A 12076-nucleotide genomic window follows, 5' to 3' on the forward strand; every position below is an offset into this window, starting at 1 on the left:
TAATGAAAGTAAGATTCGTAATTTGTTTTTAATACCATACTAATCATATATATCATTCATTTATATAAGTAATTATCCTTTTTCCGTCCTGTTTCATATAATTCATTCATATATTTATCGTTCTAAAAAGATTTTCATTTATTATTTTATAACAGGAAAAGCTTGCAGCTGCAAAGTGGAAAAACACAAAAATAAGTCATTATGACGAATTGCTATATTTGTTTGCAGAAGATAAACCAACGGGTTAATCTGCTGTAACTGCAAAAAAGAGGAAAAATAAGATGAACAATGAGCTTAGAGTAGATACAATTGAAGATCTTGACCAATTGCTTGAAACCAATGAGGTTATTTTGGAGACTCCTCAAACTGTAGATGATATTGATGCTAGAACAACCACAAGAAGATCAAAGGAGAAGCTTCTGACTATAACAAAGTCAAAAAATACAAAGAAAAGAAAGCTGGAAGATCAAGACGAATTCGAGTGTAAGATCATGAGTTTCATTAAAGATGTAGCTGAAGCTATTAGAGAAAATACAAAGGTATTTTAAAATAACATCATGTTTCCGTTTTTGTTTTGATATAGTATCTTCCTTGTGGACTATTTTAATGTCTACCTATTATTAAGGTAATGAAGAGCTCTCGTCCGCATGTTTACTCTGAGGAGGAGATCTACATAGAACTACAAAGTTTGGATTTGACTCCTAATGAGATTGGGAAAGCATATCTTTATTTGGTGGAACATCCGGAAAAAACACGTGCACTATTCGGATGTCCTTACATTATGCGGAGGGATATGCTAGAAGAAATGATGACCACCATTGACTGAAGCAATTTTATCGTTTTTTACAATAAATTTTAGTGCTTTTTTTAGTCCAATATCTTACACATTACGGCTATTAAGATACAGGCTTTTGTTGCTACTCCAATTAAGTTTCTAAGTGCTTTTTTTGGGATATTCTATTATTATGATTCTGTCACATTCTAGGAGCCGTTAATGCTTTTGTGAACATGGTTGTTGTTGCTATGAGAAAATAGTGGATTTGTAGCACGGATATGTGACATGGTTGTTGTTGCTATGAGGTCATAATTGTAAAGTAACAATTTTTTTTCCTATCTTTTCCTTCCGATCTAACTCACAAATGCAATTAATACTTTCTTTTCTTTTATTTTATTTTAACTCGAGAATGTCTTTTAAGTGTATAATTTCTTTTCCTTTTTTCCCTTATCCAATCTTATCATTTCTTTTCCTTGTATTTTAAACCCGAGAATGCAGTGTTGGTATTAATAAATGTGGCACTAGCTAGTGCCCCGTGCTCATGAAGAATGTTTTGTTATGTGACGCTAGATACACTATCTAGTCTTGTTATTTTAGCTGTTGCGACACTATGGGTTTAGTATAAATTGCAGATCATTTTGGGGGTTGTGGTTACACGTTGGAATAGATTGTGGTGTGGCTCGTTTCGGTTGTTGACTCGTCTTGTTGACTATAGTCGTTTAGCAGGTATTTACATATTTGGCTTTAAATTAATAGAACATGATGTTTGGTTGATTGGTGGTTCGTTTTGTATTGTCATTTTTTTACCCTCTATTTTGGATATAGAATATCAAGTCAATTGATATTTCTCATATCTGAATGTGTTAAAACTTAAAATCAAGCTTGCAATTGATCTAAAAGAGAGAAACGAGCCAACACAAGGGCAGGAGCAGAGGCTCACACAAGGGCAAGGGTAGGGTCGCAAATTCTAGTGCTTGGGATAGCAAATCTCTAATGCGATTAGGTGGCCCTTCAAAACTCAAGATCGTAGAATTGCATGTTTGCAAATGTGGTGCATATTGCATGCAAAATAGAGCTTGCAAACTGGCTTGCAAAACTAATGTTTCAAAAACTGGTACGTTCCGGTCGGTTATATCGGATATTCGTAAGGCAACCGATATTTAGAGTCCGGTATTTTCGGGTGGCTTGCTATAACATCATACAGCCGGTTTTAAAAACAAATGTCGGCATAAACCGGCAAACCGGTTTTAAATCAAAGAGATTTTTGATATTTTTTGTGGCCTATATTTTTTAAAAATGACTTTAACATAGCGGATAAAACTGAAATGAGTAAACACGGTAAACAGGCGATTTGTTAATCAACCAGTTTTGTATCATACATGTTGGTTTATTAATATTTTTTGCAATTGACTAATTTCGCATATCAAATACAAACTTTCTATCTCACTCGACCATTGTTCATGTGTGATATTTGGTTCAAGTGTAATGTTTATTAATTTACTTTTGATTATTTTTTGAGTTGAAATTGTATTTATATGGAATTAAAAAGGTAAATTATTCAACTTGGTTGAGCCTTTCGTTACACGCCGGTTCAATCGGTTGTTCCATTTTTGAACTGAATCCGGTACGAGTAAAACATCGGTTTTTAAAGCATTGCGCAAAACCTATATTGTGATCTGAACTGGTGGTTCGCAAATGATGCTTTATTGCTCGCAAACTTATGGCAGGTGCGATTAGACTTGATGAACTTGCTATCAGACCTGGTTTTTGAACCACGATTCATGAACCAGAATCAAACTAATAGCCACACAACAATCACTATAAAGCTATTTAATCTAAGATCAATAAACGTCGAAACTCTTGGACTAATAACACACCCCAATGAGTAAGAAAAATCCAAACCTTGAACACAAACAACCTTAAAATCGAGTTAGATTCGAGATTTAAAGAACTATATTCAAATCGAAAATAGCTAAGAGCCTAAGAGCATACTCTTTTGTCACAAATTTGATTCGAAAACGAACTCGAAATCGAGCACAATAGCTCTGATACCACTTGTAATTCCCAAACCGATCGTATCTAACTAACGGTTTGGATCTACGTGATCCGGGAGCGCGGAATACAATCGAAACACGAACTCAACGAAACAAAACAAAACAAGCTAGAAGTATTAGAAGAAGAAAGTCTTGATTTTGAATGAGGAATAATAGATGAAACGTGTAGAATTATTGATGGATCCAAATACACCTTATTGTGTATGTTTTGTATAAATAAAAGAATCCAGTGTAGCTCATAATGCATTATGGCTTATGGGTAACTAGCCTAAGGTCTAGTTACGCTTTAGCCCTCCTAAACTATCCATGTGCAACACTTCAATCTGTCAAATCTCTTATTTTCATCTTCTGCCTTGATAATGCAGTAACTCGTTTGATACGTGTATGTCTCTCTAATATTAGCCTTACAACTTTAAATTTCTCAAGAGCGATATGCTTTGGAGCTTCAAGTGAATTGTTGTAATGTGTGTGAAGTATTTCTTCATTTTGTTTTACATTTGTTTGTAAGACTTAAGTAATTGTAAAAAGATTGATTCCATCAATCTTAATACTTTATAGAATCATTGTATTTGTGTGTTCTAAGTATAGAACTAGATCATAAACCGTGATATCAGAGCGTTTGGTGCTCTAGATGTTTTGATTTAATAATCGATAGGTCCATCTTGTATTTTCTGTTCAAATCAACCTTTCAAGGTTCAACAGTGGCTTCTCCAAACCATTTTTTATCCGGTTCCAATGTCTACTAGCATACCTTCAAGGCTTAACGAATGTGAATATTCAAAACAAAAGTGGAGTATGCAAAGTTTTACTAACTATCAAGACTATGGTCCACGGAGATCCATTAAAGAACACTCCTATTATAACATCTATTGTTGGTGGTAGAATTATGTTGTCCAAACTCCTATGTTTATACACATGATGATTGCTTGTGAAGAGAGATTGATTTCAAGGACATAGATCTTCTTATCACATCATCTTTAGGACTGTTGTCCTGACTCTTTTACCTAATATCTTATCCGGACCCTTTACCCCTTTAAGAAGAAATGTGGACCCGAGACCCTACCATCTAAATAATAAAAGGGCCGGGTATAAATAAGGGTTTCAAGGGTCCAACCCTTTACCCTTTAAGGCAATATTCACATATCATTTTCTGCATTTACTAGTTGCATATCTCATATATGACTTTAATATATATAAATCCTAGAACAATTATACTTTCATTTAATAACATAGTAAAGTCTAACTTCGAAAGTTTATCAACCGTTTGAACTGATACAAATAATATTTACACTCACAGATTACATATAGAGAACAATTTAGTGATTCCCATATATATGTTTTCAGTCAGTAGTATGGCTATTTATTTTTATTTTTCTTAGTAGTTGTGAAATTTTTGATGAATTATATATGAAATACTAACCACTCCATTTAAGATTAATCGCGAATCTAGTGTATATATATCTAGAAACTAGTAAAAGGGTCAAGGGTTTGAAAAAGGGTCGTACCCTTGAAACCCTTTTACCCTTTAAGGTGAAATTTAAATACCCTTAACCCGACCCTTATTATATATTCGGGTCTAATTAAGGGTTTTATAAGTCGAGTAACCGGGTTTCAAGGGCCCGACCCTTATCTTGCTCACCCCAAGGATGATTACCTTCAAGTTATACACTACTGCTAAAAATTTATGGCTAGGCTCTTGAAGTGGGATTGGAAAGAAATGTTGAAGTCAAAACAGAACAGAAGAGATGTGCTCAAATAGATGTTTAAAAGCTTCAAAACTAATGAAAGACTTAACGACTTAATACAACATGTACACTCATTTGATTAATTAGTTACAAGCTGCTGATGTTGAAATTAGGATGGAGATACTACAATAAAGTTCTTAAGAAACCCAACCTTTATTTTAAAGATGTACTCCGTTGCCTACAGAAGAACTATATAGAACTCTGAAAGCATGTGAAATTGAAATGCAACAATAAGGAGTCCACTTATAAAAATACAAATTTCGGATGAATGGTTGCATTCTGAGTTGTACGTCGTGCATTACCTTTTGTTCATCTTATATGTTACTCATCACTGAGTCGGGTAATCGTCTTTGTTTGCTTCGTCGTTCGTAGGAGGTAAGGCTACTGTCACTTTCCCTAATTTCTAATTTGTGTTCTTTCCACTGTAATATGTTTTCTTTCTACTCATTCACTTTGTCCTAATTTGTAATCGTCTTTGTTTGCTTATTCTGTATTCTTAATTTTAGCATTATCAAAACACCCCGTTGTCTTATGATGAGATCTGAATAGGAATCATGGCTACTGCTTGCGTGCCTTTGCTGTAACTTTGCTGTTGTCATCAATTTCTTAGGGTAAGTGTTAGTTATAGTTAATCGGCATGCATTGCTGATTTTTTTTCCTCTATCGTTAATTCACACCTAATATCATGAAATGGCTTTTGCATCGTGCATCCTCTTAAAAGTTGTTTCCAGATTGTTGTTTGTTACTGCCATTGTGATGATTTTGTTAGGCAAAATTATGGATTGCTGAATATAATCGAATTATTTTGTTTTGAAGATGCTTACTGGTTCAACAGTGTGGTTTAGTTAGATTACGGTTAGGTATTGTTTCTGTCTCTAAATTTTGTTAGAATTTAGCTAAAGTGTTTTGATTAGTGCCTTTTATACTGTATTAAAGATTTTGTTTAATTAAACATATATATGCTTGGTGATTACAACTTACAATATAGCTGTTGAAATATGGATTTTGTTTAATTGAACACATATATGGATTTTTGTTGCTCCATGTTTATCTAATTTATTTGAATTTTACAACCCATATGACGTATATTTTGTATATTAATAAATTTGGTGGTGTGATGTTATGGTTAGTTATGCTTACAACCTGCTCGATGAAATGCCTTTCTTGCTCAATTTTACAACCTACTCGATGTGTCTTTTTCTTACCTAATTTGTATGTTTATAATTTGTGTGTTAATCTGGCGATGTGCTAATTTTGTTATTCGGTGCTTTGTGATCGTGCGGGCTGCGTAACCCAACACAGGTACCCATGAATTAACCCGCTACCGATCAACCATTGTGGGTGTGGCCAATGGTAGAGGCAGCGGACACCAAGCCCCTTTTAAGGCTGCAGAAGTTACGGTTTATTTCATATGAATGTCATTGTACAACTATTATGGTATGTGCTTCCAAAAATTTATAAAAGCAAGTTTTTTTTTTTTTTTTTTTATCAATGCTAATGCTGGCAAAACATGGATAGAAATCCCTTTTCCCAATGGAAGATATTGCAGTGATGGTGATCTGGCAATCGTTACCACATCTAAAAAAGATGCAGTTGCATTTTAACAATATAGAGCTATAATTATAGTTCATTACATGAAATAAACCTTCAATTTTCACAATATAGAATTGCAAATATTTCATACTGAACATATGATTTTCATGATACAACTATTAACCCCTGTTGTACACGTCTTGGCATATAACATGATACACTAATCAGATTCATAAGCATCCTAGGTAAAATCATACAAACGACTGCAATAGTTGACTTTTTAAGTCAAAAGACTTCATCTTTAACTTTAAAATTGACACGACTTATTTAGTTTTGACTTCATAACCAAATACGCAAACTAAGGTGTATGATAATCTATACATAAACACAAATTAGACAAAATAAGTATTAAAATTTCTTGCCCAGATTTGAATTCGAATAATACTAGATCTGATTATTTGTGAGGCCAGCATGATCATTTAGTGAAGTCCATAAAAATACACATGAGAAATAATTTGATCAAGTTTGGAAGGCGAAAGACTTTTTAAACTTAATAATGATCATGAATTGTGTAATTAATTATATGTTGTTTAAATATACATGTAACTATTTTGTTGACGGGCACTACTAGGCTACAGATTATCATTTATAGGTTACATGTGGAACAATGGCGGCAATTTTGGCTACTTTCCGGTGGTTTTTTATTTTGAGGAAAGAGGTTAATTCTATCTGCGGGTAAAAGAGGAGTCAGTTCCAGTAACAGAGAAAGTTTATTGCCCTTATTTTAAATCCTTCACATTGTTGAGAGGGGACTGAACTTGAGATTCCTAGATTTGATGCATTTCAAAACTGACACGTTTTGCATGAAGTATATATATGAAATGCAAAGGCACTTAGGTTACCACCAAATTAACCATGTGTGTCCCAACGCCTGGCTATATGGAAGGTGAATAATCTGATCCTGTTTGTGATTGCGTCTTTCTTGCTTGGATATGTTGTTAGAATTACGATTGTCACGACGGTTACATGTGGTCAACGCAAGAGGAAATTGCTAAGCTGGCCGAGAAGGTGCTTACTATTTGTCACGCCCCAATGCAGCTACAAGTAGATACAAGTTTTTCGCACATTATGAAGCGAAACAAGAACTCGAGAAACTAGATTAGGAGTTGGGACTAATTATGTAAAATCAAATTATCATGTAAGATATGATGGTATTTGGTTGTAAATAATGTTGCGTTCTGTAAGAACATATTTTTTGAGTCTTTTACGTGGTTTTCTCATTGCGGGGGTTTCTACCAACTAGTTATAGTCTAATTTTTGCTGCTTTGTGTACTCCCGTGTCAAATCATAGCCATCCCAACCTTTATCCTTTCCATGTCACCCTATGATAGAAAATGTGTAGAAAATTTCCTTTTTTAAAATATTTAGTTTATGTTTAGACCTAAAGTATGAAAGAACACTTGTTATGTATGCTAATAATAAATATGTAAAGAGTTTAGGGAAAGAGATACATAACCGATATACAGAGGTTCAAGTGGATGTTAACTAATCCACCCTATGTTCTCTTCCTGATCCTCTGATCAAGAGTTTTCTTCAATAATCGTCTCCCTGAATGGTAGGGATCATCGCTACAAACTTCTCATTCTTTAAAGGAGGTGATCACCTTTTTTCATGTAGCACCCCGATCTTAGGCGGATTATACATCGGGGCGGTGCGTCAATTGTTCATAGCTCGAAAACACTATTTAAGTGACAATAATACTTAATTTATTTCATAAAATTACATGTACACGTTTTGTCTTTTCAAATACAATACATCGAATAGACTAACATGCTTATTTATATAATATCCTAAAGGTTTCACTAAGTTTCTTCTAATATTCAATGATTCTAAACCTGCAACACGCTTAAAATTATATATTTGTATACAATAATGTTGGTGAACATTCATAAGATTTGTATATGTATGAAAAATCATAATTCACATGTCAAGATCTAGTGTCTAAGTCATTAAGTAAAAAATAAAAAAAATAAAAACATGATATTCTCATTCGCTTGACATAAGCCAAATCTACCAAGGAACCCTCGTTCTAAACTACTAGGAGTAATAGATGAGAGTCACCGTGCGTTCCAGCATAAGTTGAAGAATTAGGTGGCGCGGGTACGTCCTGCCTGACCCTCCCACTTTGAGTTTGTTTGTGTACCAATCACCATAAAACAATAAAAACTTTGTACATATATCACGTATGTTTTGAAAACCGGCCCGATTATCAAAACGGTCGCTCTACTGATTCATTGGTTGAACTGATTGAACCGTTTTTAAACCGGAAAACATGATTTTTAACTAGTTTTGAATACAAAACATATAAAATAGAAAAGGTATATCATAAAGTTAAACGAGAAACCAACAAATATGAAAACAAATATGCTGTTTATTTTTTAAAATAAAACTAGTAATCTATCTATACGTATATATAAAGGTAAAAAGAAGTTTCAAAAAATATATAAAGAAAAATGAAAATAATAAAAAAATAACTATAGACTAGAAGTTTTTTTTGGGTCCTGCTAGGGACACCCCCACACCCCATCAATACGCCCCCGTATAGCTCTAATGGGGCGCATTTGTTGGTTTTTCTAGAAAAAACCATCAAATTTGTCTTATTATATTTCTTTGTCTTATTATCATAAGGGGGCGTATAGCCCAATGCGCCGCCTCTGATATATTTTTTTAATTTATTATTTGTTATTATTATTATTATTATTATTATTACTGTTATAATTTCGATAAGGGTGCTGTAACATCTCGGATTTTTCGTATTTGTATTCATTTAAGTTTAAACCGATTCGGGATCGTAATTCGGATCTTTCGAACTATTTAAAATTTGTATTTATTGGTGTTTAACTTGGTTTAACTTATTTTATAATTTCATAACTTTTAATTATGCCAAATGTCCCTTAGAAATCTTTAAAATTGCTTAAAAAGGCTAAAAATCGCATTTTCGGAAACTACAGGCTAAAGTCAAACATCTTTGACTAGTCAATTTCTTATGCTTCTGGTTGGAGCCGACTTTCGGTCTAGAAGACTTTTATTTTTGTAACAAAATTTTAAGGCTACTGACCAAAATCCGACTTCCGACTCGCTGTTCAGATTCTGGTCGGTACCAGCTCGCTTAAACGTTTAATTTAACATAACCGGAGTTCTAAGCATCCGTCTGGATCGATTCCAGCGGAATTTTAGAACCTGGAACTTTGATATATGAAGTAAAAACAAACTTAATGCCGCTGGAATCGATCCAAACGGATGTTTAGAACCCCGGTTATGTTAATAACAACAATAAATAAATAATAATAATAACAATAATAACAAATAATTAATTACAAAAAATATATCAGAGGCGGCGTATAGGGCTATACGCCCCTTCTGATAATAATACAAAAAAACATAATAAGATAAAATTGGTGGTTTTTTCTAAAAAATCCAACCAATACGCCCCCGTATAGAGCTATACAGGGCGTATTGGTAGGGTGTTTTAGCAAAGGGGGGGGGGGGGTGGCTGTAGAAAACTCCTCTTTTTTAGGATACAAACGTATGTATTTAAAACCGGTATTGGGAAATGGGGAGTAGTCAAATCAAATCAAATCAACTCGCTCCTTTAATATTGGTTTGTTCGTTATGGCTAGCGAACAAATGAATTGAGGTACGAATTCAGTCACCTGGCTCGCGCACACCACAACGGCCACGCTTCAGCGGTCGTCGTGAACTAATGAATTCAATCGGCTCGACCAAGCGAATGGAGAAAAATTAACGGTTTTGCTTGCGAATGGATTAATTTAGTATTGCGAACGACAACGAGGTGAATTCAATGATGGCGCAGGCAACAAGGGGTTTAGTCTACGCCATGTAACGCAATATAATTGGCTGAATTTTGTCTCCGTTGAATGCCCACAACACACAACCTTAGTATAATTGTTATCTTTTTACGTTTTTAGTTTTCTTTTAGCACTTAATCTTTTCTCTCCTTGTATACTTCATCTTCATGGGTAGTATCTCTATCTATCCATGTTTCAATAAATGTACAGTGAAACAATTTTCCGACTCCGACAGCACTTTTATTTCCCCTCCGGTTCGACAACTGGATCGAACCACAGGTTCAACCGCTCTCGACCGACCGGTTGTTTCAAACATGAACGAACTGCAATAACCGGTGTGACATTAGTCATTTCTGTTTGTGTATTTGTAATCCTTTACCCGAACTGGGCTTGTATAAAATCAAATATTTATTAGTAATTTATGTGGTTTAATTTATTTTATATTTTTTTGATATTTAAACATGTTAAAACATCCTTAAAATACTTAAATTGTAACATCCGTGTTTTTTAGAATATTATAATAAAAGAGGTTCTTATTTATTTATTGTGTGTCGTGATTTATTTTGGTTAATAATCATGGGACAAAGTGTTAAGTTTAGATTCGGTATATGGACTTGAGAGCGGTTACGTGTACCGATTGTGTAACGTCCAACTTTTGTTAAGCATTTAATAACAGAAAGTTTTGTTAATAGTTGTGTGTCGTTAAATTAATTGTGTGTTATGTATTTGAGAGTTGGAAGTGGGAGTGAGTGGTGGGACCCATGAAACCCCTATATATATAGAGACCAACCAGTTCTTTTCTTTCTTCCCTTTCCTCTCACAACACACAAACACACACACCCTCTCTCTCTCAAGGTCCGAATCCATTCTGGGATTAAACTAAGGAAGAGTTTGGTGATACAAGTGTCTTCAACTGACAAGAATCACGTCCAGATCCTCGAGTTGCCAAGATCTGAACTTGAACCCACAAGCAAAAGGTAGGTTTCGGTTTAAATGGTTAAGTTTTATGGTTAGAATCGGCATGCAAACAAATATAATGATAGATCGGGTTGTGAAATGTAAGAAAAAATATAAACTTGGTAAGTTATAACCTCTCGGGTGCACTTTGTGATAAAAAGGTGGTGTTTAGACCTTGAGAGATGGGTTCAGGATCAGGTGCATGGGTCAGAATGTGTCGAAGGTTGGGAAAAAGTAAAAATCAGAACCTGAGGAAGAGCCACGAAGTAAAATGGCTTAAAAATGGTAAAAGCGAAGAAAGGCAGGCATTCGCTTCGCTCAGCCATGAGAAGTGAAACAGGCATTTCGCTTCGCTTAGCCATGCGAAGCGAAACATTTTCATGCGAAGCGAAACGCTTCTATGCGAAGCGAAACAGTTTCATGCGAAGCGAAACAGTCCCATGCGAAGCGAAATTCTTCCATGCGAAATTTTATAAAATTCATTTTCTGATGCATTTTTGTTAAAGGAATGTTAATGAAAATAAAATTTTTCCGAGCTGACCATGAAATTCAACCCCAGCCAGGGGCGCTGCCCCTTGGACCCTGCTAAGGGCTGCCGCCCCTAGACCCCGCTACCAGGGGTGCTGCCCCCGGACCCCCGTTAGTTGAGGGTGTCATTGACTTAGATATAAGAAGTAGTAGTAATGGATATTTGACACTCGTAATGCGTTATACAGTTAGCCGTGCACAGCTAAAGAAGGGCATTACTATTAACGGCGAGAGAAACCGACTTCAGGTGAGTTTCTAGCCCCCCTTTATCCGTTATGTTTTTGGGGCTGTGTGCATACTCCTTTGTGATAGTTGTTAATACACTTAACTTAAGTGGTAAGTGTATGATATGTGTATGTTATATGTATGACTAAGTATTGAATGTTATTATGGAATGTTTATACGAATGAATATGTCATAAGTATGACTAAATATTGAATGTTATTATGGAATGTTTATACGAATGAATATGTATATATACGTATATACATGATAAGAAGATATGTAAAGTATGCATGAACAAAAATGAATGAGTGATCGAGTGACGTGACAGGTATAGTTATTGGAGGCAAAGGGACCAGACCCTAAAAATATCTGAGACAGAAGGGACCAGAC

The sequence above is a fragment of the Bidens hawaiensis genome, unplaced genomic scaffold, assembly GCF_021521415.1.
Source record: "Bidens hawaiensis isolate Kalapana, Puna unplaced genomic scaffold, B.hawaiensis_p1.1 tig00067285_1, whole genome shotgun sequence".
Lineage (NCBI taxonomy): Eukaryota > Viridiplantae > Streptophyta > Magnoliopsida > Asterales > Asteraceae > Bidens > Bidens hawaiensis.